Consider the following 25799-nt stretch of genomic DNA (forward strand, 5'->3'; position numbering starts at 1 on the left):
TACAATACACCACTTGGAATATGAATCTAAGGGTCACACCATGTACAATAAATGTAGACCATTTCAATAATATATGTAATCTAATGCTTATCATTTAGATTAGCTGTTTCCATTCCTTGTGAGTTTAACATGTTTAAACTCGATATAATTTTTATATAGTTTTCATAGTATTTATACAAATCAAAGAATGAGATTTATTTTCAAAGTAGTTATGCAAATTTTATCTTTTTTCATAAAATTTATTAATTAAAAATGATGTAGGCTTTTGAGCATGTGGTATTGATAAAAAAGGGTTTTGGCTCATATTATTGTAACCAAGTCTATTTATTGATTAACAATCTTCATATACAGTGGACTTGAATTACTATGATTAAAAATATTATTAATTGTTTTTTTTAACCTATAGGTTTAAGTTACATATTAATTTCTTTTTGTTATTAATAATAATAACTATTTTTAATAAAGTTATAATTTAGTTAAATTTTATCTATCATCTATATATATATATATATATATATATATATATATATATATATATATATAGCTATTAAAAATGTATAATAAAACAAGTGCTATGGGGAAGTGTAATCTATGCCATTCAAGTGGAAAAATTGGAAATCAACATATGAAGTGGAAAAATTGTAAGGAATAAGGATTGTTTAAATTTTGGTGTGTAGAAGCAACTAGTACTTACGCATATTTACATTTTATTGATACTTATTAAAGTATTTCACATAAATAATAAACACATAAGATATATAAAAATTAAACCTAAGACTTATTCAAAATTTCAAATTGTAAGATATATATTCAAATCTACATTATAATGTTTTTTTCTTTTTTTCTTTTTCTGAGTAGTATTTAGGTGTGATTTTTGTTAGTTTTTTATGGTTGGTAGCATCATACAAATTTTCTAATCTCAACTTGGTCAGAGAGGTTTAGAAACAAAAACTTCAGTTAAGTAGAAAATACCTAGAGATGACTCAATTATGTTAATTAGTCTATAATTATATATTTTCAAACTCTAATTTAGAAAAAGTGATTAATTATCAAGAATTAATTGAGAATGGTGAGATTTTTCTAGAAACTCACATGGATAGACTTAGAGATGATGATTTAATCATGGTCGTTTGTGAGCAAATGCAAAATTATAAGAGTAGGTCAATGGGATTGGAGTGTGACACACAAGAAGAGTGAGTTTCCTTAGTACATTGATTTTCCAAAGAGATCATCTTAGTCACTGATGATGATTTAATCACGGTCTTTGGTGAGCCAATGAGATATTATAAAATTAGATCAATGGGGTTGGAGTGTGACACACACGAAAACTGAGTTTCCTTCGCAAATTGATTTTCAGAGAACAACATTCAACCAAAAGAATTCAAGCTCGAAGGAAATAAGAGAAGGAGGGAGACCAGTAGCAGATTTTTGGAGGAAGAGTCATCTAAGAGAGGGATGATTTTTCCTCACAACGCTGTGAGAGAATTAAGCAGAGGGTCTTTAGACGAGAGTTTGATTTAGCTAGAGAAATTGATTCAGTAGCTCGGGGTAGAGATAATTTCCAAAAGGCCAAGTGAGTCACTTCTAGGGGCCTAGATAAGAAAACCTGCAAGATTGAGTGTGTTCTGAAGGGAGTGATAATTAGTCTATGTAGTGGATCACACAAGGGCATTTCATGTTGCCTAGATTGACCAACGTTCACAGTATAATCAGTTGTGGTGATGAGGTATTAGCCTCAGATATTTTGCAAGTATTTTTTCTCTCACATTGGATTTCTAGATTAAGCATCCAAATTGTACTTAAAATTTATACTATTGCATAATAATAAAACTCTCATTTGCTACACTTGTTTTCGTGGATTGGGTTTTTCTAGGGACAATTATCGAAAAATAACGATGTCATATTTTTGTATGTGTCAGTTTCCTGCATTTTATTTTCCACATTGTTTTTATCCTAAAGAAATTGAAATTTGATTCATTTGTTATTTTAAAGTAACAAGATAAACTGCATAATTTAATTAGTTAGAAGAACTAATTCCATTTTCTGCATTTCAAGGAAAATTTTGCAACTTTTTGGAGTTTCTAGTGGATTTTCGGCGAGAATCTAAGGAAAATATTTGTGGCCAAATCTTGATTTGTGTTTCTTAAATTGTTTTTTACTGCAGATATAGATTCATCACCGTCAGAAATCCCTAATGCAATTCCATTGGGAAGAGTTCAACTGTCAAAATTGTGGTTTCAACGAATCCGGGTTAGATACTAGATAAAAATAAACAAAAAAACTCTCTAAAAAATAACACTTAAAAACTAATAATTTAGTTTCATTACTTTTTACATCTCCATCTATGTTATTAGTTTGCAAAAACTTGCTACACAAATATGAGAATTACTTTAAAAATATTTCTTGAAATCACTATCCATGGTTTTCTCTCAACATGGAAATCAAACAACCTTGACATGAAAATTGTATTTTTCAAAACCATAACATATGAAGGATAAAACATTAAAAAAGTGCTATTATTATTGTATTTAATGGATTGAAACTTTTCCACTAAACAAAGAAATCCGTTAAAAGAAAAAATCATATGCATACTCACTTTATTGCTTACCTATCAAGATAAACAAAAAAAATTCAGTATCAATCCGTTAAAAGATGAAATCATATGCATACTCACCTTATTGCTTACATATAAAGATAAACAAAAAATTCAGTGTTCTCACTCGTTGCTTTCAGATAATCACCATTTATACAAATGTCTCATCATATGCTAAAAGGTAAATCAATTACATCAGACTGTAATGCTCCAAACATATAGATCATTCTAGATAATTGAGTTGGATTCTTCTTCGCAACTGGAGCCAACAATATTGAATACAACACACATATCAAGATTCAATGTGAATTATTAATAATTTGAGTGATATTACTTGCAAGGAAGCTGATAATATCACAATGATCACCTTACATATAATCCAGGATGACCCAACAAAAAGGATAGAAAAAAGAAGAATCGAGCCCACTATGTTGTTGCTTACGGTGGAATTGTATGCATTTAGCATTTTATTGATAGGGTCCTTGTACAAGGTCATCACCACTGCATCATTTACAAAAATAATAGCGCGCAAAGGTCCTTTCCGGCTCTAAGTATGTGCATAGTAATTATCTTTCGACCAATCACATAATATGAAAAAAGTGTTGAATAATTTGTTAGAACACTCTCCGCCTGCCACAAAGGACACATATAAACAATAACTTGAAATCCAAAAATATAGTTCCGATATAATGTGCCCTCATACTAACTATCATACCATGGAAATCATCTAAGGCCTATCTAAATTCTCAAGGAATTTTTAGTTACCTGTAATTCAAGCCAATGTTGCAATACAAATATTCATGGATATTATTTTTGCAAGCTGTGTGCTATCAAAAATGTTGTAAATGTAAAAGGAATTATAGGGTAAGTAATGATGTTGTCGATGCTCCCAAGACTTCGAGTTTGAAGAAAAACTTTGTTCATATTTTTTTATTTAGCATAGAAGTAACTACGTAGGATTGTAAAAATGATTTACCTCCTATCTAGTAAGTATGAAAAACTCGCAGTGCCCGAGGGTGTTACACACCTGCCATTTGCACTAACAACTTCTCAATTCAGAAAGATTAAGACGGGTAATGTATACAGGATTATTTCCGTGTGCCATTAAGCTTGCAATAATAAGTTCAATTTATTTGAACAATCAGTTATTAAAAAAAATAAAAATTTAAGTGCTTCAAACATATATATATCTAGATTTATAATATAGTTATTTGTAATGTGTAATGTTAAATTTTACACACGGTAAAATTTAAAAATAAATTATCTTTATCCGTAAATTTATTACTAATTTTTTTTGAAAGGAACTAATAAATGTTTTAATATTTATTATTCATTTCCATTCACTAACTATTTAATTTTCAAACAAATATAAGAAAAACATTTTCTTTATAATAAAATAGTATTAAGTTATATTTCTTTTTCTTTCCGTGTTAGAAAAACATTTTCCTTATAATAAAATAGTATTATACTATATTTCTTTTTGATTCAATATTAGAAAAACATTTTCTTTATAATAAAATAATATTATAATATATTTTCTGTTCATTCAACATTAATCAATCACGAAGGGAATATATTTTAAATGGACTATTAAATGAATTTTTTCAACATTTTGTTTGTAACAAAAATTGGATTACCTTAAAATGCAGCTTCATTTTACAAGTATAAAACGATTTTCATAAAAGTTGAGTTATTTTAAAATGCAACTTCATTTTATATTTTATATTTTTAGATTTGTGTTTAATTGTATAAATAATTATTATTTTTTAATAACTTTGTTGTTAGTTTTAATCGCTTAATTTAAATTTTATTTAAATATTATTTATAGTTATAGATTAATATGATTTTAGAATTTTTAGAATTTTTTTTCCAAAAAATAATTTTGGAAATTGGAAAAATTAAGACTCTATATTTCAAAATAAAATTGAAATTATAAATACAAAATCATACAATAATTAAGATATCATTTTGAAAAATTTAAACCTGATGATAAAAATAACTACTATTTTTCACCACTTTGTATAAACCAAATTACCACCCATAAAAAGGGGCTACTCATCGTTATTATATAATGTTTACCTAAACAAAGGTAAATGATTGAATATCTATCCTATCACAACGCATAGCTATTTATTAAATTTTTCAATAGTGATAATGCTAATTCATGAGTACGAATATGAATATCGGTTTAATATAAGGAATACGAATAACAAAAATTACATTAATATATTGTTAACATCAGCATTATTGAAAGTCTCCCATTAATATATTGTTAACATCAGCATTATTAAAAGTCTCTCTTCTATACATTGTTTCATATCACATTCTGTCTCCTTACATGCATAGCATGAGATAATCACCTTTTATCATTTTGAAATTCTGAAGACATATGTGCATGTCTAGACAATGAAAGCGAATTCAAAACGCCTGTAATTATGTGGGGGAGACAAGTGATAGAATTAGTAATGTATCATTTGAGTAATGCACACCTTGTCAGCGACCATGAGAATTTTTATTCAAGATAGACTTTTTAATTAATGGAAAAACCTGTGAGCAATTTATGAAACCGACGTTTCAGACTAGCTAAGTGAGTCCATCATCAGGGTAATGAGATCTGTATTTTGAGAAGAGAGAGTCAAGAAGATGTGAACCTATTAATAGAAGGAATCACTGATAAAATTGCCAAAGTTCTCGCTAAGCACAACATTTTGGTAGCTTTCACCCCCCCCTAACACCATAAAAAACATGCTTGAATCTGCTAAAGATGCAATCGACCCAAAAAATCACAAAGGCGTTTATTCGATTCCCTGTTCGTGTGGTAAAGTTTATATAGGGGAAACAGGGAGATCCTTTGGAGTAAGATTAAAAGAACACACTAGTGATATTACTAGAAATAGGTCTGATAAATCAGGTCTTGCAGAGCACGCTTGTTCCTCCTCTCACTATATATGCATGGAACAAGCTAAATTAATCCATAAGGAAGACCACTATTTAAAAAGAAGAATTAAAGAGGCAATTGAAATTGAAAAATCTTTTAATAATTTGAATAGGGATGATGGTCTTAAACTAAGTAATACCTGAAAACCCTTGCTGAATAAAATAAAGTAACTTTAATTCATGCAAATTCTTCCTTGAAACAGCATTTACAGTTCATAAATTAAAAAATTTATAATTAAAATAAAAATATACATATATATATATTTATTTATATATATATAAATAAATAATTAAATTAATTAATTAATTAATGAATTAAAATAAAATTTAAACTAAATTTAAAATTAATTTAATTAATTAATTAATTAAATTGATTATATTTGAAATTTAGTTTAAATTATTTTTAATTTTAATTTTATTTTTAATTTAGGTTAAATTAATTTTATTTTTAATTTAGTTTTAAATTTATTATTAAAATAAAATTCAGAACTAAATTAAAATTAATTTTAATCAATTTATTAATAAATATATGAAAATTCAAGCCGACCTCACCTACCCAAAGTTATCTCTCTTTCCTTGTATTAATAGGTTCACATCTTCTTGACTCTCTCTTCTCAAAATACAGATCTCATTACCCTGATAATGGACTCACTTAGCTAGTCCAAAACGTCGGTTTCATAAATTGCTCACAGATTTTTCCTTTAATTAAAATACTCTACCAGCCTGTATGGAATCTCTCTTCAACCAGATAAACTTTGTTGCTTTGCAAACATGGTTATCAAACATGCAACCCTACCATAACGATATTATAAAAATGTTGGTCGACATAACTTGTTACCATAATGATATTATAAAAATGTTGATAGCCATAACCTTTCATGAAACAAAAGGTTAGTCTGTCAATAAATGGAAGGGAAAACTACCGTATCATAAATGTAAACATCACATGAAAGCTAACCATAGCTAGCGAAATCTGGAATGATTTGGCAACGAATATTGATGATAACATAAGAGATGTTCTTTGTTGAGGTACATAAGAAAAAGTATTTCAAATCATATTTAAAAAGGGATATAAATAATTTAAGGTCAATTTTGAAGGACAGTCTAAAGAGACAAAATAATTACGCCGAAGACGTACTTATTTCAACATTGGGGTCGATGAGGGCTCCGGATATTTTTTTAGTTTTTTAATCAATGGCCAGGATGAATTCTAAAGTGAATATCTTTTGTCCTGGCTCAAATTGCACCACGTTTTTTGAGTTTGTTGAGTTTGGAGGTTACACCAACATATTTAATTTGATAATGATAATTAAATTGAAATAAAATGTTTTGTTTATTTAATTTGAAACCATAGTTATCCAATTTGAATTGGAATCCAATTCTATAGGGAAAAAATTTAATATTATAAAATTAAAATTTAGTACTGAAAAACGTTTATTAATATTTTCTTTTTCAAATTTTAAAAAAACTGAAATTAAATAAGATTATATTCAAATTTTGAAAGATCTCAAAACTTTTTCTTACCTATGTTCAATATGTGTAATATAAGTTTTTTCTGTGTATTAAAGATGATATAGAAATAATAAAAGACGAAATGCATCAAATTTGTTTTTATTACAGATTAGGAAACATGTTAGAATCTAATAATATAAAAGTAACAAAACTCAAAGGTAAAATCCAATGCAATAAAATGAGATATTAAATATTAATAATATGTTTCAATTGACATCTACATACCAGAAAGTTCATTTCTGGATTGCTATTCTTAGCCGGTCCAGATTTATTCAACAATAAATATATACAGATTAATCATTGTGATAAACCACAGAAAATGAATTCCTCAAATAAAATTCCATACCAATAAATCTCATATTGAAGCAGAGTGCAATATGATCCAACATTATAATAACTATCATCCAAAAAAACTATAATCATTTCAATTTAACATTTCTTTAATTTTTTAAATATAAAATTCTTTTTTATTTACAATGTTATATATCAAATTTACTTTTTTTAATTGATATCTCTTTTTTTAACAATATTATAATCATTATCATCACCATCAATAAAATACTTACTATTTTTAAATACTATTTCTTCAATATAAATTTTTTAAAAATTAAATGATTTTTATTTTTTAATATAAACTTTTATTAATTTAAAATTCGGTACCGTATTAAACTTAACGAATTATTAACCGAACGGATCGTATTCACTAAATTTTTATTTATTTTTTTGCCGATACGGCCGAACTTGGTAACTATGCTGTGATACGGTTGTTTTCCCCTCGTTTATTAACAGACTAACCTTTTGTTTCATGACAAGTTATTTCAATCAACATTTTTATAATATCATTATGATAGGGTTGTGTGTTTGATAACGATGTTGGCTAATCAACATAGTATATCTTGGAATTAAAAATTCTTATGGTCGCTGACAAGGTGTGCTTTACTCAAATGGTACATTACTAATTCTATTACTTCTCTCGCCCACATAATTACAAGCGTTTTCAATTCGCTTTCATTCTCTAGACATGCACATAAGTCTTCACAATTTCAAAATGATAAAAGGTGATTTTCTCATGCTACGAATGTAAGGAGACAGAATGTGATTTGAAACAATATATAAAAGGGAGACTTTTAATAATCCTGCTGCTAACAATATATTAATATAAAAGGGAGACTTGTAATAATGCTGCTGTTAACAATATATTAATGTAAGTTGTGCTATTCCTATTCCTTATATTAAATCGATATTCATATTAGTAGTAATGAATGAACATCTATTTGACAATATCAATAATGAAAAATTTAATAAATACCCATGCGTTGTGATATGTTAGATATTGAATCATTTACGCTCGTTTAGGTAGATATTATATAATAAGGATTAGTAGCTCTCTTTTAAGGACCGTAATTTGGTTGGTACGAAGTGGTGAAAAATAGGTGTTATCTTTATAGTTAGGTTTAAATTTTCAAAATCATATTTTAATTACTCTATAATTTTGTATAAACAACTTCAAGAGAGCTTTATTTTTTTTCAATTTCGAAACCCATTTTAAAAAAAAAAAACCAATAAAAAAATATTGTAAAACAATATTAATATATAATTATCAATAATATTTAAATAAAACTGAAAATGAACGTTTAAAAGTAATAACATAATTATTATAAATTATAATTATTTCTAAAGTTAAACACATATATAAAAATATAAAATGAAGGTTTCTTACTAAAAAAAAATGCTCAAGAAAGTCATTTTATAGTTTATTTAAAACATATTTCCTTTATGGTTGTCTAATGTTAAATGAAAAAGAGATAGGGTATAATACTTATTGGAGGAAATCCAATAATAATAACAAAAATCTAAAGATTTAAAAACGAGTATTTCGTTCTAATTTGTCCAAAATCCTGTAGGTATTCCTTGAAATCACAAGTTTGACAAGTGAACTCTTCACAATCTAAGTGCCTTAGGGGTTTCTGAGGGTTCTAAATTCATATATGCAATAAAAAAGCTGTTTAAACAACACAAATCAAAATGTGCCCAAAAATGTCTTCACTGGATTCTAGCCAAAAATCCACCAGAAAATCTAAAAAATTGTGAAATTTTCCTTGAAATGCAGCAAATGGAATTAATTATTCTAACTGATTAAATTGTATAGTTTATATTGTTAAATTAAAATAATGAATTAATCACACTACAATTTCTTCACGATAAAAGCACTGCAGAAAATAAAATGCAGGAAACTAAAAAATATAGAGCACACACAAAAATATGACACCATTGGTTTTGGGCAATTGTCCCTAGAGAACTCAATGCAGGAAAACTCGTACAGTAGATCAAGGTTTTATTATTATGCAGGGGTAGAAATTCTAAGTACAATTTGGATGCTTAATATAAATATCCAATTTGAGATAAATAGTGGCAAAATATCTGAGGCCAATAACTCATCACCACAATTGATTCTACTTTGAAATATGATTGATATGGAGTACACGAAATGCCCATGTGTGAGTCTTTGCGCGGCCTCTACATAGGCTAATTTACACTTCCTTCAGAACACACTGAATTCTGCAGCTTTACTTATCAACTCCTATAGCTGAATCAAACTCTACTCTGAAGCTCCTCTACGTAGGGCTTGCACAACTTTGTGAGAAAATTCATCCCTCTCTCAACTGATTCTTCAAGATCTAGAATCCTCCTCCAAAAATCTGCTACCAATCTCCTTCCTTCTCTTATTTCCCTCTCGCTCAAATTATTCTAGATGAATGTTACTCTCTTAAACATCAATGTGCTAAGGAAATTTGCTCTTCATGTGTGTCACATTCCAACCATATTGACATCCTCTTATAATATCTCATTGGCTCGCCAACGGCCATGATTAAATCATGATCAATGACTAAGGTCGTCTTTGAGTTGTTCCATGTGGTTTTGTAGAGAAATCTCACAATTCTCAATTAATTCTTGTTAATTAATCACTTTTTCTAAGTTAGACTTAGAAAATATTTAATTATAGACTAATTAACTTAATTGATTATAGACTTACAACATTATTCTATGGTTCACCATGTTTGATTTTCATATCGAGACAATCTTTGTCACAAACTCAACAAATGCTTATTATTCTCTGATGATATGCCCCAAGATAACACGATTTATGGTAGTAGAGGAAAATGTGTAAGAACACGAGATTTTCAATTCCAAATCATCACGACTATTCAATGAGCATCGCAATTGTTAGAATTCTCCACATAGTATATAAATGTCTTGTTAAAAGTTTAACATAAATAATCGCAGAGAAAGTTCATATATCCTATACCAACACGAGAATTTTATACATATTTTTTGTTGTACAAGTAGAAACAATTTAAAATTTTAATAATTTAAACCATACACCAAAATTTTTGATAAAACTCACCATGTTACAATTTTATGTTTTAAAATTGTTATTTAAATTAAAAAAAAAATTAAAGAAAACAATAAAAAAAATTGATTTAATAATTATCCTTAATTTAACCAATAAAAAAAAATATTTTTGAAAACATTATTTCCCTGCTAAATATCTTGATATATTAAATGATATAACCAATAAGTATCCTTAATTTAACCAAAAAGTAATTATCCTTCGGAGCTACATCCCCAGGTCTTAATTTAACCAAAAAATAATTATCCTTCGGAGCTACATCCCCAGGTCCAAAATAAGCCTTGCACATATATCAAACTAAGATTATATTATTGGGAAGACAAATTATCTTACAACGGTCAGGTTACGCCATTTGAGTTGAATAAAATCATGAAAACAAAAAAAATTTGGCATCGCATCAATTAATTAAAATACTAGTTCCTCGTGGTTTAACATGTTTTTAGCCCGCCAAGGAATTATAATCCTACACAAAATACAAGAGGGTTTGTTGTTGCGTTCATCAGTTGAATTAGATATCCATAAAAATGCTCTCATTTTTAACATGTCGCTTCATTACTTTTAGAAATGCTCATTTTTATTTTTTCTTAACTATATTTTCATGTTTTTATTTTTATTTTTAAATATGTTTTTATTAATTTTATATTTGTTTAGGATTGTAAATTTATGATTAAATCTCCATAATTTGGAGATCCTAATGCTTTTTCAAAAGGAAAAAAATCATCATAGATTAATAATATATTTTAAATGTAACAATACAATTTCTTTGAAATTTACTTTAGAAAATTCCAAAAAAAAAACCAAACTGTGGAATGATTAGCCTACGGTTTACCATTTGGCATCGCATTTCTGATATGTGATCCAGAAAACACCACAATGCCTCTGTCTGCCATTGCTACCAGACAACCCCTCGGTTGATGGCTGCCTGTGCAAATCAAACCAACTGTAATCAAATTGACCACTATGAATTAAATTAAATTCATAAGGTGGCCACCTTTGGAGGTAGAAAGGGCTATAGGAAGTTCACTATATAAATTTCTTATGGGGAAGTGGTGTTGTAGTGCAAATCTCATCTAGTTTTTTTAACAATATGCAAAAGAAATAAAAAAATACAGAGGACTAGTGTAATTTTACAATCGTTATGATGAATGTGATGTATTCATGGATTGATAATTACATCTTTCTTTTTTACTTTGAGAAGTACATACAATACTTTTTTCTTATAATAGTTAAAACTGAATATTTTTTTTATAAATAAAATCAATTATTATTAACAATTTTTTTTTATATAAAAATCAATCATGGTTGATCTATAATGAGATCTTAAATCAAGAAAAAGGTCTTACAGAGTCATGTGCAGGGAAATAACTATATTATTTAGTGCAACGGATCAAAAGGATTGTGAATAATATAGACAATGAAGAGTTATAAAACATAATAAACACACATCCACACAATGAAAATAATGAAGGAGTTCACAAAGCCCCCTGGCTACGTCTCCTAGTCCAAGCTTTCAGTGTTGACCTCTATATTATGTCTTTAAGAGCAAAATATTACAAGTGTGAGCTGAAACAGTGTCTCAACACAACAATGACAAAAACAATAGGGATTTACTCGAGATCCTCAAGTCTACAAAAGTACACAACCGCTTCCTCTTGCTCTCTGTCTTCTACTTTCTCTTGCTCTCACTCTGTCCCCCTCTATTCTACCATTGAGTGGTTTTTAAGCCTCTCGACCCTGTCCGTTCACCTTCCTTTTCGGGCTCTCTGCGTCCCGACCTTTGTCCCTTCATCTTCCTTTTCGGCGTTGGACACGTTATGTTAAAAAAAAAACACTTTAGGCACAAAGAACTCCTTTTACAAACATAATGATCATGGGTGCAGTGAAAATGACCATTCAGTCTTCCTCCACACAAATCCCCGATATAATGCATATTTGGTCTATATAAAATATTATCGGAATACAAAGAAATACATATAAATCTCGATAACAAAACTGATTATCGGAACTCAAAATTTATGAAACTATGTATATAATCCTTTCGTGTTCGCTTTATTGCATGTCACATGTCGCATAATGTTGCTTCTTTGTATTTCCATGATGCGCTACTACGATGCAATATTGCGATGCGATATCGCAATTGGCGATCGCATATCGCAAGTCCTCGAGCCCTCGGTAAGTCCCCCTTTCAGCAATATTATGATGCGATATTGCAATGCAATCTCCACCGTTGATCTGTGATCTCCAATCTGACGGATGACAGTCATTTTAGATGGCCCACTTGTGCAGAGATTACTTGCCCGAGAAGAGTGGTTTTCTGTCTCCTGTGCCATGCTACGTGTCAGCCAGTGTATGGAATCAGGTGAAGCCTTTCCAATATCGATTACCGCCTGTAGCCTGCCCGAATTACCATTTACCATGGAACTTAAATCCTTCACTGTTTAATTCATAACTCCTTCGGGTCCACTGAAAACCTTCCACCTGTGTTAAGTGCTCCCTTTAGTTTATTGCAATGTGATATTGATCATTTATCCTCACTGTTGATCTACACGCTCGATCCATGGTCCATGTTACTGCAATCACAATTCCCTTGCGACTAAGGTCTGAACACAATGCTTGCTTTCTTCAGATGCGATATCATTTGATGGACTTACTCTATTTTCATAGTTTTAAAACATGTTTTTTAAGACTTTTAGACTTAGAGGTTTTTATTCAAGATCCATTTTGGATCAAGCCTTCCCACTGAAAAGCTTTTGGACCACCAAAAGTTGTTTTTTAGCATTCGAGCAAGTGAGGATACTGCTCCTTCACCTGTCTAACTCCTATCCATTGTGCTTTGCTTGGATTTGAACCTTTGAGTCCCACTCTCAGGTTCTCAACATCACCTTGACACATAGTTCTTACTTTTTTGTCTAGAATTGTGTCCTCCTGTAACTCATTGAGATACTTAGGCACAAATCACCGATAGAAGGCAAGTGAATTTTCTCTTTAGGATCTTCAATCAATGAAGGTTCATACAATCTCAAGTTTTGTGCATTAACGACTGAATAGGTCTGCATATAAGCTAGCAAATCAAGGCGAGAATCATCTTCACCAATTTTATCAAGTATCTCGAAAGATCCATACCTTATTGGTTTTAGCTTCCTACCTTCACCCTGCATTCTGTTTTTGCTTATGTACAACCAGACTTGATCACCAACTTGAAAACTATGCTCAACTCGATGATTCTCATGTATTGCCTTGTACTTGGCTTGACTTCTTTCTAGCTGTTCCTGTACTGCATGGTGAATTTCTTGGATTTGTTCAATGAACTTGGTTGCTTTGTCCACATCACTATGTCCATCAACTCCTATGTTTTTACCAAAGACAAAATCCAAGGGATACTTTGGTATAAAACAAAACCAAGTCTAGAAAAGAGATCTTTGAGTAGAAGAGTGCTTGGAACGATTGTAAGCATTCTGCACATAGCACAAATTCTCATCCCAAAGCTTGGTATGCTTGCTGCAATAACCTCCGAGCAACTGGATCACTATCCTATTAACCATTTATGTCTGACGATCTGTTTGTGGATGAAATGTTGTGCTTTTTTTCAATATTGTGTCCATTAACTCCCATAGATTTGACCAAAATTTCCCAAAAAATCGGGAATCTCGATCAGATACAATAGAAGTGGGTGACCCAAAATGAACTTATACTTTCTGAAAGAACAACTTGGTTGTTTGTTCAACTGTAACCTGCTCGTTACATGGTATTAAGATACACATTTTACTGAACCTATCCACAACAACATACAAATAATCATGACCTGTCCTAGACTTTGGCAATCCCCCAACAAAATCCATGGAAACCCTTTCCCAAGGACGAGAAGGAATTGGAAGTGGAGTGTACAAGCCTAATTTCCTATTACTTGGTTTGCTTGTATCACACATTGTATATCCTTTGATATATCTAGAAACTATCTCATGCATTCTTGGCCAATAACAAAACCTTTCCAATTGTGAAATTGTTTTACTTACACCAAAATGACCTGATATGAGAGAAGTATGTGCTTCTCAAATTATGTTAACTCTTTCACTTTGTGGAATACATAACTTTCCCAAATGATATAAAAGTTGGTCCTTTACATAATAATCCAATTATTCTAGTTTCTTTCCATGACATAAAGTTGCATATAGATCTTTAAAATCTACATCTTGAGCATATTGTTCAATGTAACTTTCATGCATTATTGAGTTGTGCTTATGTATAGTAGATGCATTTATGATTGGTCTTGATAACATGTCTACAACCTTATTGTGTATGCCCTTCTTATATCTAATGAAAGGATGAAGTTGTTGTAGAAAACCCATCCACCTATAATGCCTTGATTGCTGCAATTTAGTTTGTGAGTGCAAATATTGAAATGGTTGATGATCTATATGTATGATTGTTTCTTTACCCATTATGTAATGTTTCCACTTTTTTCACACTTAATGCATACAATTCTTTATCATATTTGGGATAATTAACTACTACAGAAGTAAATGTCTCAGAATTATAACATATGGGTTTTCTGTGTTGTATCAACACCACCCCCATGGCATAGTCACTGGCATCCGTCTCAATCTCAAATGGATGTTGAAGATTTGGCAGTGCTAGTACTGGTGTTGTACTGATTTTTTCTTTTAAGGTGTCGAAGAAGGCTTTTTGCTATTTGGCTCCCCACTTAAACACCTGTTTCAATCCCGTTAAAGCATGTAATGGAGCTGCAATCAAAGAAAAGTTAGCATTAAACTTTCTCCATTATTGTGTTGCCCCTAGGAAGCTCCTAACCTCTGTAGCAGATTTGGGTTTAGGCCAATTCACAATGACTTCAACCTTAGAGGGATCATCTTTAATTCACCACCCCCTACAATATAACCTGAATAATTTAAAGATGTTCTGCCAAATTCACATTTTGATAGTTTTACGTAGAGATTTTCTCTTTTTAAAACATCTAAAGTCTGCTTTACATGCTTTACATGGTCTTTCCATATCTTACTAAAAACAAGAATGTCATCTAAATAAACAATTACAAAATCATCAATAAATGGTCTGAGTACATCGTTCATAACTCACATAAATGTAACAAGAGCATTAGTTAAGCCAAAAGGCATAACCAACCAATGATAAAGTCCTTGCTTCATTTTGAAAGTAGTCTTCCATGCATCTTGTTCTGCAAATCTGACCTGATGATAGCTAGTTCGTAAATCTAACTTAAAAAAGTAATCTGCTTCATTTAATTGATCTAATAAATCATCAATACAAGGAAGAGGATAATGATTCTCGATCATTATTTTATTTAGTTCTCTATAATCAATGCACATTCTCCACAAACCATCTTTCTTTCTCACCAGCATGATTGGAGATCGACATGGTGATGTCCTTGGTCTTATAAACCATTTATCGAGCAACTCATGTACCTGCTAAAGTCCTTGCTTCATTTTGAAATTAGTCTTCCATGCATCTTGTTCTGCAAATCTGACATGATGATAGCTAGTTCGTAAATCTAACTTAGAAAAGTAAACTGCTTCATTCAATTGATCTAATAAATCATCAATACAAGGAAGAGGATAATGATTCTCGATCATTATTTTATTTAGTTCTCTATAATCAATGCACATTCTCCACAAACCATCTTTCATTCTCACCAGCATGATTGGAGATCCACATGGTGATGTCCTTGGTCTTATAAACCCTTTATCGAGCAACTCATGTACCTTCTTCTTTATCTCTACATTCTCTAAATTTGACAACATGTACATTCCAATGTTAGGTAATGGAGCATATTGCTGCAAATAAATATCATGTACTATTTGCCGCTTGGGTGGAAGACATTTAGGTTCTTGAACTAGAACATCATATTCTGAAACAACTTTAACTAAATCAACTTTTTGTTTAGAATCACAGCCTTCAAATACATTGGATTTGTCAGATTGTCATAAAAATTTCTATAAATGTAGATCCTAATCCCGATGGAGCTTCTTCTACCATTCTCCTTTGAGAATAGACTCTTCCAATCTCTGGATTGGCCTCAACAAGTTCTCCTTCTCCTATTCTGAGCTTTAATCTAGTTAGAATTCAAAATCCAACACAAGCTTGTCTAACCTTAATAAAAGAAAAGCCAAATGCTCTAATGCCACTTGATCTATAATGAGATCTTAAATAAAGAAAAAGGTCTTACAGAATCATGTGCGGGAAAATGCCTATATTATTTAGTGCAATGGATTTAAAAGATTGAGAATAATATATACAATGAACAATTATAAAACAAAATAAACACACAACAACACAGTCTAATGAAGGAGTTCACCAAACCCCCTGGCTACGTCTCCTGGTCCAAGATTTCAGTGTCAACCTCTATATTACGTCTTTAAGAGAAGAATATTACAAGTGTGAGCTCAAACAGAGTCTCAACACAACAGTGACAAAAACAATAGGGATTTACTCGAAATTCTCAAGTTTACAAGAGTACACAACCACTTCCTCTTTCTCTCTGTCTTCTGCCTTCTCTTGCTCTCTCTCTATCCCCCTCTATTCTACCATTGAGTAGTTTTTAAGCCTCTTGGCCTTGTCCATTCACCTTCCTTTTTGGGCTCTCTGCCTCCCGGCCTTTCTCCTTGCATCTCCCTTTTCGGTGTTGGACACGTTATGTTAAAACAAAATGCTTAAGGCACAAAGAACTCCTTTTAAAAATGGAAGGATCGGTGGGTACAGTGAAACCGACCATTCGGTATTCCTCCGCACAAATCCCCAATATAATGCATATTTGGTCTATATATAATATTATCGGAATACAAAGAAATACGTAGAAATCCCAACAACAAAACTGATTATTGGAACTCAAAAGTTATGAACTTAGGCTTATTATTCCTTTGGGTTTATAATATCAGTCATGGTAAACCATGGTCAATCATGTTCAACCATGGCCAATTATTCGTTAATCATGGTTGAATATGGTTATACATGGTCAACAATGTTTAATAAAATCAATCATGGTCAACCATTGTCCAACGTCACATTGTGTCAAGGATTGTCTCGATATGAAAATCAACCATCATCAACCATGATTCAACATGTAAAAATTCCTATAGATTCACAAGCTCATGCAATTTACTAAAGCACAGGACAAGAATCTACTTATAATTTCAACCAATGGAAGCCAATAGATCGATGAAAACAATAATAGCAAGAGGAGGAAAAATCAATGGCACATGACACAATAAGTATCTAGGGAAAGCCTCAACTCAATACCCCACTATCTATATTTCATTAAATCAGAAATCCATGATGACAATACAATGCTTGTTCTCTCAAGAAAATCCCAACACTTAGTAAAATTAATCTCCAACTCACAAGCAATGTCTTGGCCAATACTTAGCCAATTATCAAGCTCTCCAAGTCCCTATTTCCTTGTGCAATGCCTATGGATGATTAACGCATATTAAAGGGAAACCAGTGCATCAAAAATTGCACAATCCCTTTTAGGTTCAGTTCCTAATTGTGTGCACCATTTGTACAACTCAGAAAACTATACAACAAATAATACAATGTCCCTGCACTCTAGTCTCAACTAGGTCATTTTTGGAATCGACATGCATGATTTTATGATGAGGGAATCTTCAGTTAACTGGAGTAGCACTAGTTAAAGCATTAGTGCACCAACTGACTCTTAACTCACTATTAGTTCCTCAAACAGTTTGGAACTAATTTAACTAGACTTAACTCAATAAATCGAGTTAACTAATTACAACTCATACTTAACTCATCATGGAACCCTATAATATGGCAAGAACATATACATGACTTTAGAAGGACTTCCGACTTGAACTTCTTAAGTTAAATAAGTCAACCCACTCTAGTTAACCATTACAAGTCACTATGAGAATAAAATTCGATTATAATTCACAGTTTAATTCAAGGACAAATTAAAATGGAAATTCTGGATTATATTTTTATCAGTTCTTGTTGCTATTTTCAACACAGCATCGCATTGTGACAAATATTCTCTTTATATGAAATTCAATCATGGTCAAATATGGTCTAACATGGTCCAATGTCACTTTCTGAGAAGGATTGTTTCAATATTAAAATCATCCACAATTAACCATGGCTGACAATGTTTTTTAAAGGAATTTTAATATTTATGTTAGGGTTTATATACCTTAGGTTTCTAATATTAGTTCCTTTGGTTTAATATTATTCCTTTGTGTTCATAATCCCTTAGTTTAGTATTAACCCCTTGGGTTTATTATTCCCTTTGGTTTATAATATAAATCCCTTGGGTATAGTAATTTAAAGGTGGATCCATGGTCAAGCATGGTATTTATCTTAGGGTTTATAAGATTAATACCTTGGCTTAAATATTATGTCCTTAGGTTTATAATCCCTTGGCCATTTAGTATTAATCCCTTGGGTTTATAATATCAATACGTTGGATTTATTAATCTAAGTTTTTATATTCCTAGGGAGTATTATATTATTTCTGGGGTTTATTATATAAATCATTTGGTTTAATATAAATCCCTTAGGTTTATAATCGTTATAAACCATGGTCCAACATCACATAGTGAGAAATATTTTCTAAATATGAAAATTAACTATGGTCCAATGTCACATTGTGACAAATATTATCTCAATATGAAAATTAACCATGCTCAACCATGCTTATTTTACGTCGCATTATGACAAAGATTGTCTCCATATGAAAATAACTCATGCCAACTATGGCTCAATGTCACATTGTGATAAAGATTGTATCAATATCAAAATAAACCAATATCAACCATGGTCAACCATGTTCCATCATCGCAGTGTGACAAAGATTGCCTTAATTTGAAAATAAACCATGGTAAAACATGATAAACCAAATTTTTTTTAGGGTTTATAGTATTTATTTTAGGATTTATATAGCTAGTGTTTATAATATTATTCCCTTGGGTTTTTAGGGATTATGGTTTTATTATTCCCTTGGGTTTATAATATCAATAACATGGGTTTATTAATCTAAGGGCTCATATTCCTAGGATGTATTATTATTCAATAGTATCTATAATTTAAATCCTTGGGTTTAATATAAATTGCTTAGGTTTATAATCATGGTCAACCATGGTCCAACATCACATTGTGACAAAGATTTTCTCAATATGAAAATCAACCATGGTCTAATATCGCATTATGACAAAGATTGTATTGATATCAAAATCAATCATTCCCATCCATGGTCAACCATGGTCCAATGTCGTATTGTGACAAAGATGATCTCAATACGAAAATGAACCATGGTCAACCATGTTTATTTTAGAGTTTATAATATTTATCATAGGGCTTATATACCTTGAGTTTATAATATTAATCCCTTGGGTTTAATATTTTTCCTTTTGCTTTATAATACCTTGGGGTTCTAGAATTAATCCCTTGGGTCTATTATTCATCTTAGTTTATAATATCAATTTCTTGGGTTTATTAATCCAAGGGTTCATATTCCTAAAGTATCATATTATTCATAGGGTTTATAATATTAATAGGACTATGGTTTAATATAAACCCCTTCGGTCTATAATCATAGTCAACGATGGTAAACCATGGTCCAAAGTCACATTGTGACAAATATTATCTCAATATAAAAATCAACCATGGTCAATGATGGTCCAATGTTACATTGTGACAAAAATTGTCTCAATATGAAAATCAACCTTGGTAAACCATGGTCAACCATGTTTGTTCTAGGGTTTATAATATTTATCTAACAATTTATATATCTTGGGTTTATAATATTCACCCCTTCAGTTTAATATTATTCCCTTGGGTTTAAAATCCATTGGGTTTTTAATATTCATACCTTTAGTTTACTATTCTGTTTGGTTTATAATATCAATCCCTTGGTTTTATTAATCTAAGTGTTCTTATTCAAATTGTCAACCATGGTCAACCACGGTACAATGTCACATTGTGACAAAGATGAACTCAATATGCAAATAACCCACTGTCATCCATGGACAACCATGGTCCAATGCCACATTGTCGTAAAGATTGTCTCAATATGAAATTAAAACATGGTTAAACATGGTCAACCATGCTCAACCATGGTCCAACATTGCATTGTGATAAAGATTGTCTCAATATAAAAATCAACTGCTCAACCATTGTGAACCATGGTCCAATGTCACATTCTGACAAAAGTTGTCTCAATATTAAAATCGACCATGATCATCCATGGTCCAATGACACATTATGACAAATATTATCTCAAAACAAAAATGACCTACAGTAAACCATGGTCAACTATGTTTAATTTAGGGTTTATAATATTAATCCATTGGGTGTTTAGTATTAATCCCTTGTGTTTATTACTTCATTGGGTTAATAATATGAATATGTTAGGTTTGTTAATCAAAGGATTCATATTCCTATGGTGTAATATTATTCATATGGTTTATAATATTAATCCTTAGGTTTAATATAAACCCCTTAGACTTATAATCATGTTGAACCATGGTAAGCCATGGCCCAACGTCACATTGTGACAAAGATTTTCTCAATATGAAAATAAACCATGGTCCAATGTCGCATTGTGACAAATATTCTCTTGATATGAAAGTCAATTATGCTCAACCATGGTCCAACGTTGCATACTGACAAATATTGTCTAAATATGGAAATCAACCATTTTTATTTAATGATTTATAATATTTATCTTACGGTTTATACACTTGCATTTATAATATTAATCCCTTGGGTTTATAATTATGGTTAATCATGGTCTAACTTCACATTGTGGCAAATATTGTGTCAATATGAAAATAAACCATGGTAAACCATGTTTATTTTAGGGTTTATAATATTTATCTTAGGGTTTATATACCTAGTGTTTATAATATTAATTCCTTGCTTTTAACATTCCCTTGGGTTTATAATCATGGTCAACCATGGTCAAACATCACATTGTGACAAATATTTTCTCAATATGAAAATCAACCATGGGTTAATATCGCATTGTGACAAACAATGTTTCAATGTGAAAAACAATCACGCTCAACCATGGTCAACCATGCTCCAATGCCATATTGTGACAAAGATTGTATCGATATGAAAAAAAACCATGGTCAACCACGATCAACCATGTTTATTTTAGGGTTTATAATCATGGCCAACGATGGTTAAACAAGGTCCAACAAAACGTTGTGACAAATTTTCTCAATATGAAAATTGATCATGGTACAACATCACATTGAGACAAAGATTGTCTCCATATGAAAACCAATCATAGTCAATCATGGTCAAACGTCACATTATGACGAAGATTGTCTCTATATGAAAATCAACCTTGGTAAACCATGGACAAGCATGATTATTTTAGGGTTTATAATATTTATCTTAGGGTTTATAATATTAATCCTTTGTGTTTAATATTATCCCCTTGGGTTTTTAGTATTAATCCCATTGGTTTATTATTCTCTTGGGTTTACAATTTCAATCACTTGGGTTTATTAATCTAAGGGTTCATATTCCGTAGGTATAATATTATTCAAATGATTTATAATATTAATGCTAGAGTTTAATATAAATACCTTGGGTTTATAATCATGCTCAGTGATTGTGAGCCATGGCCCAATGCCACATTGTGACAAAGATTATGTCAATTTGAAAATCAACCATTGTCAGCAATGGACAACCATGGTCATCCATGGTTGAACATCGCATTGTGACAAATATTGTCTCAAAATGACTTTTAACCATGGTAAGCCATGGTCAACCATGTTTATTTTAGGGTTTATATACCAAGGGTTTATAATATTAATACCATTATTATTAATTAATTATTATAATAGCTTTTTATTAACAATATTATTAGTAACATTATTATTTTAAATTATAAAAAAACAATATTTATATTTTTAATAAATAACAAAAACATTTAATTTATTAATTAATTAGTTTTAAATAAAAATAAAAAAATTAATTAACTATCGAGAATCTTGCATATTTGGATTATTAACCACAATGGCCATTTTTGCGTCAAGATTTTGAGTTTATAACAAGATTCGTTGTCAGGACAAGTCCACATAGAAGAGAAAGGTTGAAGGTTAATAAATATGGAATGGACGATGAGAAATGAAAAAGAGCTGATTAGATAACCCACTAATTAATTAGAGGAGAGATTCTTATGAAGAGAAATATCTAAAAAATTAATTATTATAGGGGATTTCATATTAATAATTAGTATTAATATTAATAATAATTTTTATTAAGGAAAATTGCAGTTAATAACTATAAGTTAATAATCTTATATTATTATCATTAATCATAATAATAATAATAATATTAATATTAATATTAATATTATTATTTCTAATATTATTATTTCTAATATTATTATTATATTAGAAATGTTTATAAATATTGATAATAATGTTTTTATTGATTAGGGTTTAGAAAGTTAGGTTTTCATTATTAATAATGTGTGATGTTTTATGTTATCATTGTTATTAAAAATTATTATTAATATAAGAATAGAGTTAATAGTCATTGATAATCAACTATAACCTTTAATATTATAATAGGATATTACAATTATGTTATTTTTTTTATTATTAGTTAGGAAGTTAGGTAGGGAAGATGAAAGGGATATGGAGTCAAAATATTTTTGATGGGAAGAATGTGAGGGAAGGAGGAAGAGGATTAATATGGAAAAAAAGGGAGAGTGGAGAAGGGAACTAATTTAGTCATGGTTACGAGGTATAAGGCCTTGAGAGAGTAAGGGTATCCAAATCTTGCTTACCTCCAAACGACCATGTCTATTAAGATTGTGAGGATGCTTAACCATTTCAAGGGTTTCACAGATCTTCCGTTTGTACTAATGCTTTTCATTAGAAATTATCTTGGTGTCTTCAAGGCACATATGGTGACATGTCTTTGACGAGTTATCAACAAGTGTTGAAGACCGAGTTCTACCATTCTTATTGTCAGCACCATGTTCTTTGAGTCTTATCTTGAAGGATCTTCATGTTTCTACAATGTAACATTCCCCACATGAACACATGACTTTATAAAACCCTTTTGTTGTAGGCAATCTAGACATTCTTTAACCAATTTCATCTTTTGTCTTATCGTTGACAAGGGTTTAAAAGAAGTTTCAATATTTTTCTTTCTAAGAACCTTGGTTATTTTAGCATTGACTCCTTAAATGTACGTTATATAAGTCTTATTGTAAGAAGCTTGAGAGATTTTTGTCGGAGTTCTTACTCCCTTTCTAGTTCTGGCTCTTTTGATGGTCTTAATGATATCTTTATTCCTATACCCAATGTTCACAAAGACCTTTATTAAATACTCAATTTCTTCAGCAACATGATTAGTGTCCGATATTCTTAAATCTCTTGTGAGGAGTGTTTTGAGCACACCCATATTTCGCATTGGGTGATGGTGTGACTCAAAATGAAGGTAGTTATGAGTGTGTGCTTTATTTATGAATACCTTATGCCCAAGTGATCCATTATCATTCTTAAGAAGGAGAATGTCCAAGAATGGGATGCTTCTGTTTTCTTCAACTTCCATTGTGAATTGAATGTCTTTAGATAAATTGTTAAGGTAGTCTAGCAAGTTAATTAAATCCTTGTCCCTATGAGGCCAATTTACTCTCGTGCCATCAGTGAACCTAATCCAAAATTTTGGTTTCAACGAGAAGTAATCAAGGGCATTCTTCTCAAATTTACCTATAGAGACATTGGCTACTATAGATGACAACGAGGACCTCATTATTATTTAGATATTACTATTATATAATTATCTATGATAGATACAAATGAAACCTTCTACCTATATCAAACACATTAATATTTTTAATGTAGTTGTCGTAATATTATATAAATATCCACACATCATTTAAAACATTTAACAAGAAAATGTGAGATAATGAATTTAATGCCAAAAAAATAACAAAATAAAAAATAAAAAATTGTTTGTTTAAATCTCATCATCGTGAGATAATGAATTTAATTGAAAAAAATAAAAAAAAATAAAAAAAAATTGTTTGTTTAAATCACATCATCGTTAAAAGAAAAAAGGTTCATAATTTTATCAAAAGTTCATAATTTGATCAAAGATACTATATACATGATTATGAAATACGTCTCCGGGCTGCTGTGGAGTTGCTAAGGTACCAACATCTCAGCCCTCATACAAAGCTTCCAATTTCAAGAATACACTATTAAGAATACACTATTAGAAATTATAACAGCCTTAAACCATTAATATGGAACAATTTCCTAAAATTCGGAATGTGGACATGGTCGGAATATGGTTCGTTTATTGGTGATTCAATTTCAGTTATTGGATTATCAATTTCTAATATTTTTGCAATGTTAAGATATACGAGAGTTTATATTTTGAAGAGTTTATTATAAATATTATAGGTATTTTTAATATTTAAAGCAAAAATAATATTGTTTTAATGATGAATTATATGGGATAGTTCAAAAGGTATTAGTAAAAATTTGTTTTATATAATTTTTATCGAAAAATTTTGTTTTTAAAACATTATAAATACTGAAAAAAAAGTGTTCCTAAAACATTATAAATAACAAAAATCTGAATTAAGAACATTTTTGTTCTATTAATTTTTTTTTATGAATATAGATTTGTAATTAATTGTATTATTAAAATATTTGTTTTTATCTTTTTTACAACATTCCAATCTTAAATTTCGAATATTTAGAATTTTATCGCCACAATTGTTGTATCATCATTAGTCAACCATTCAACTTTATTTTGTCAAAACATGTTAACAAAGATGTTATTACTATTTGTTCAACTTTATTGCTGCACTAGTGATTAAAATATGTTAACAAAGACGCTATTACTATCTGTTTACATGGCAAGAAAGACATATCTAATGTATAACTTTATATATTAATTAAGTTTTTGATATTGAAAAAAATTATATAATAACTAATTTTATATTTGATCTCTTTTGGTATTGGATAAATATGATTTTAAAATGAAAATATTAGTCTTTCGTAATATGTCATAATAAGTTATACGGCGCTCCTATAAAAAAATTATTAAAATTAATTTAAATTTATTATATTTCACATGAGTCTTTTTTTTCTTTCTAAAAATAGAGTGATTGTGAGGCGCCATGTGGAAAGGTGTATGGAAATTGTCTAACATAATATTCAGGGCGGTGGACATCCCAACAAAACCCCCATATTAATAAACATCACATATGTGCACCAAGGCATATATGTTATTATATTACATTATTATAGAGTAATTATATTACATTATTATAGAGTAAATGGTGCAAATCATAAGAATTTATACAACAGATAT

Source organism: Pinus tabuliformis, chromosome 2_2 (assembly GCF_031772625.1).
Source record: "Pinus tabuliformis cultivar Carrire ecotype Pingquan chromosome 2_2, CPIR1, whole genome shotgun sequence".
In the NCBI taxonomy this organism is placed as follows: Eukaryota; Viridiplantae; Streptophyta; class Pinopsida; order Pinales; family Pinaceae; genus Pinus; species Pinus tabuliformis.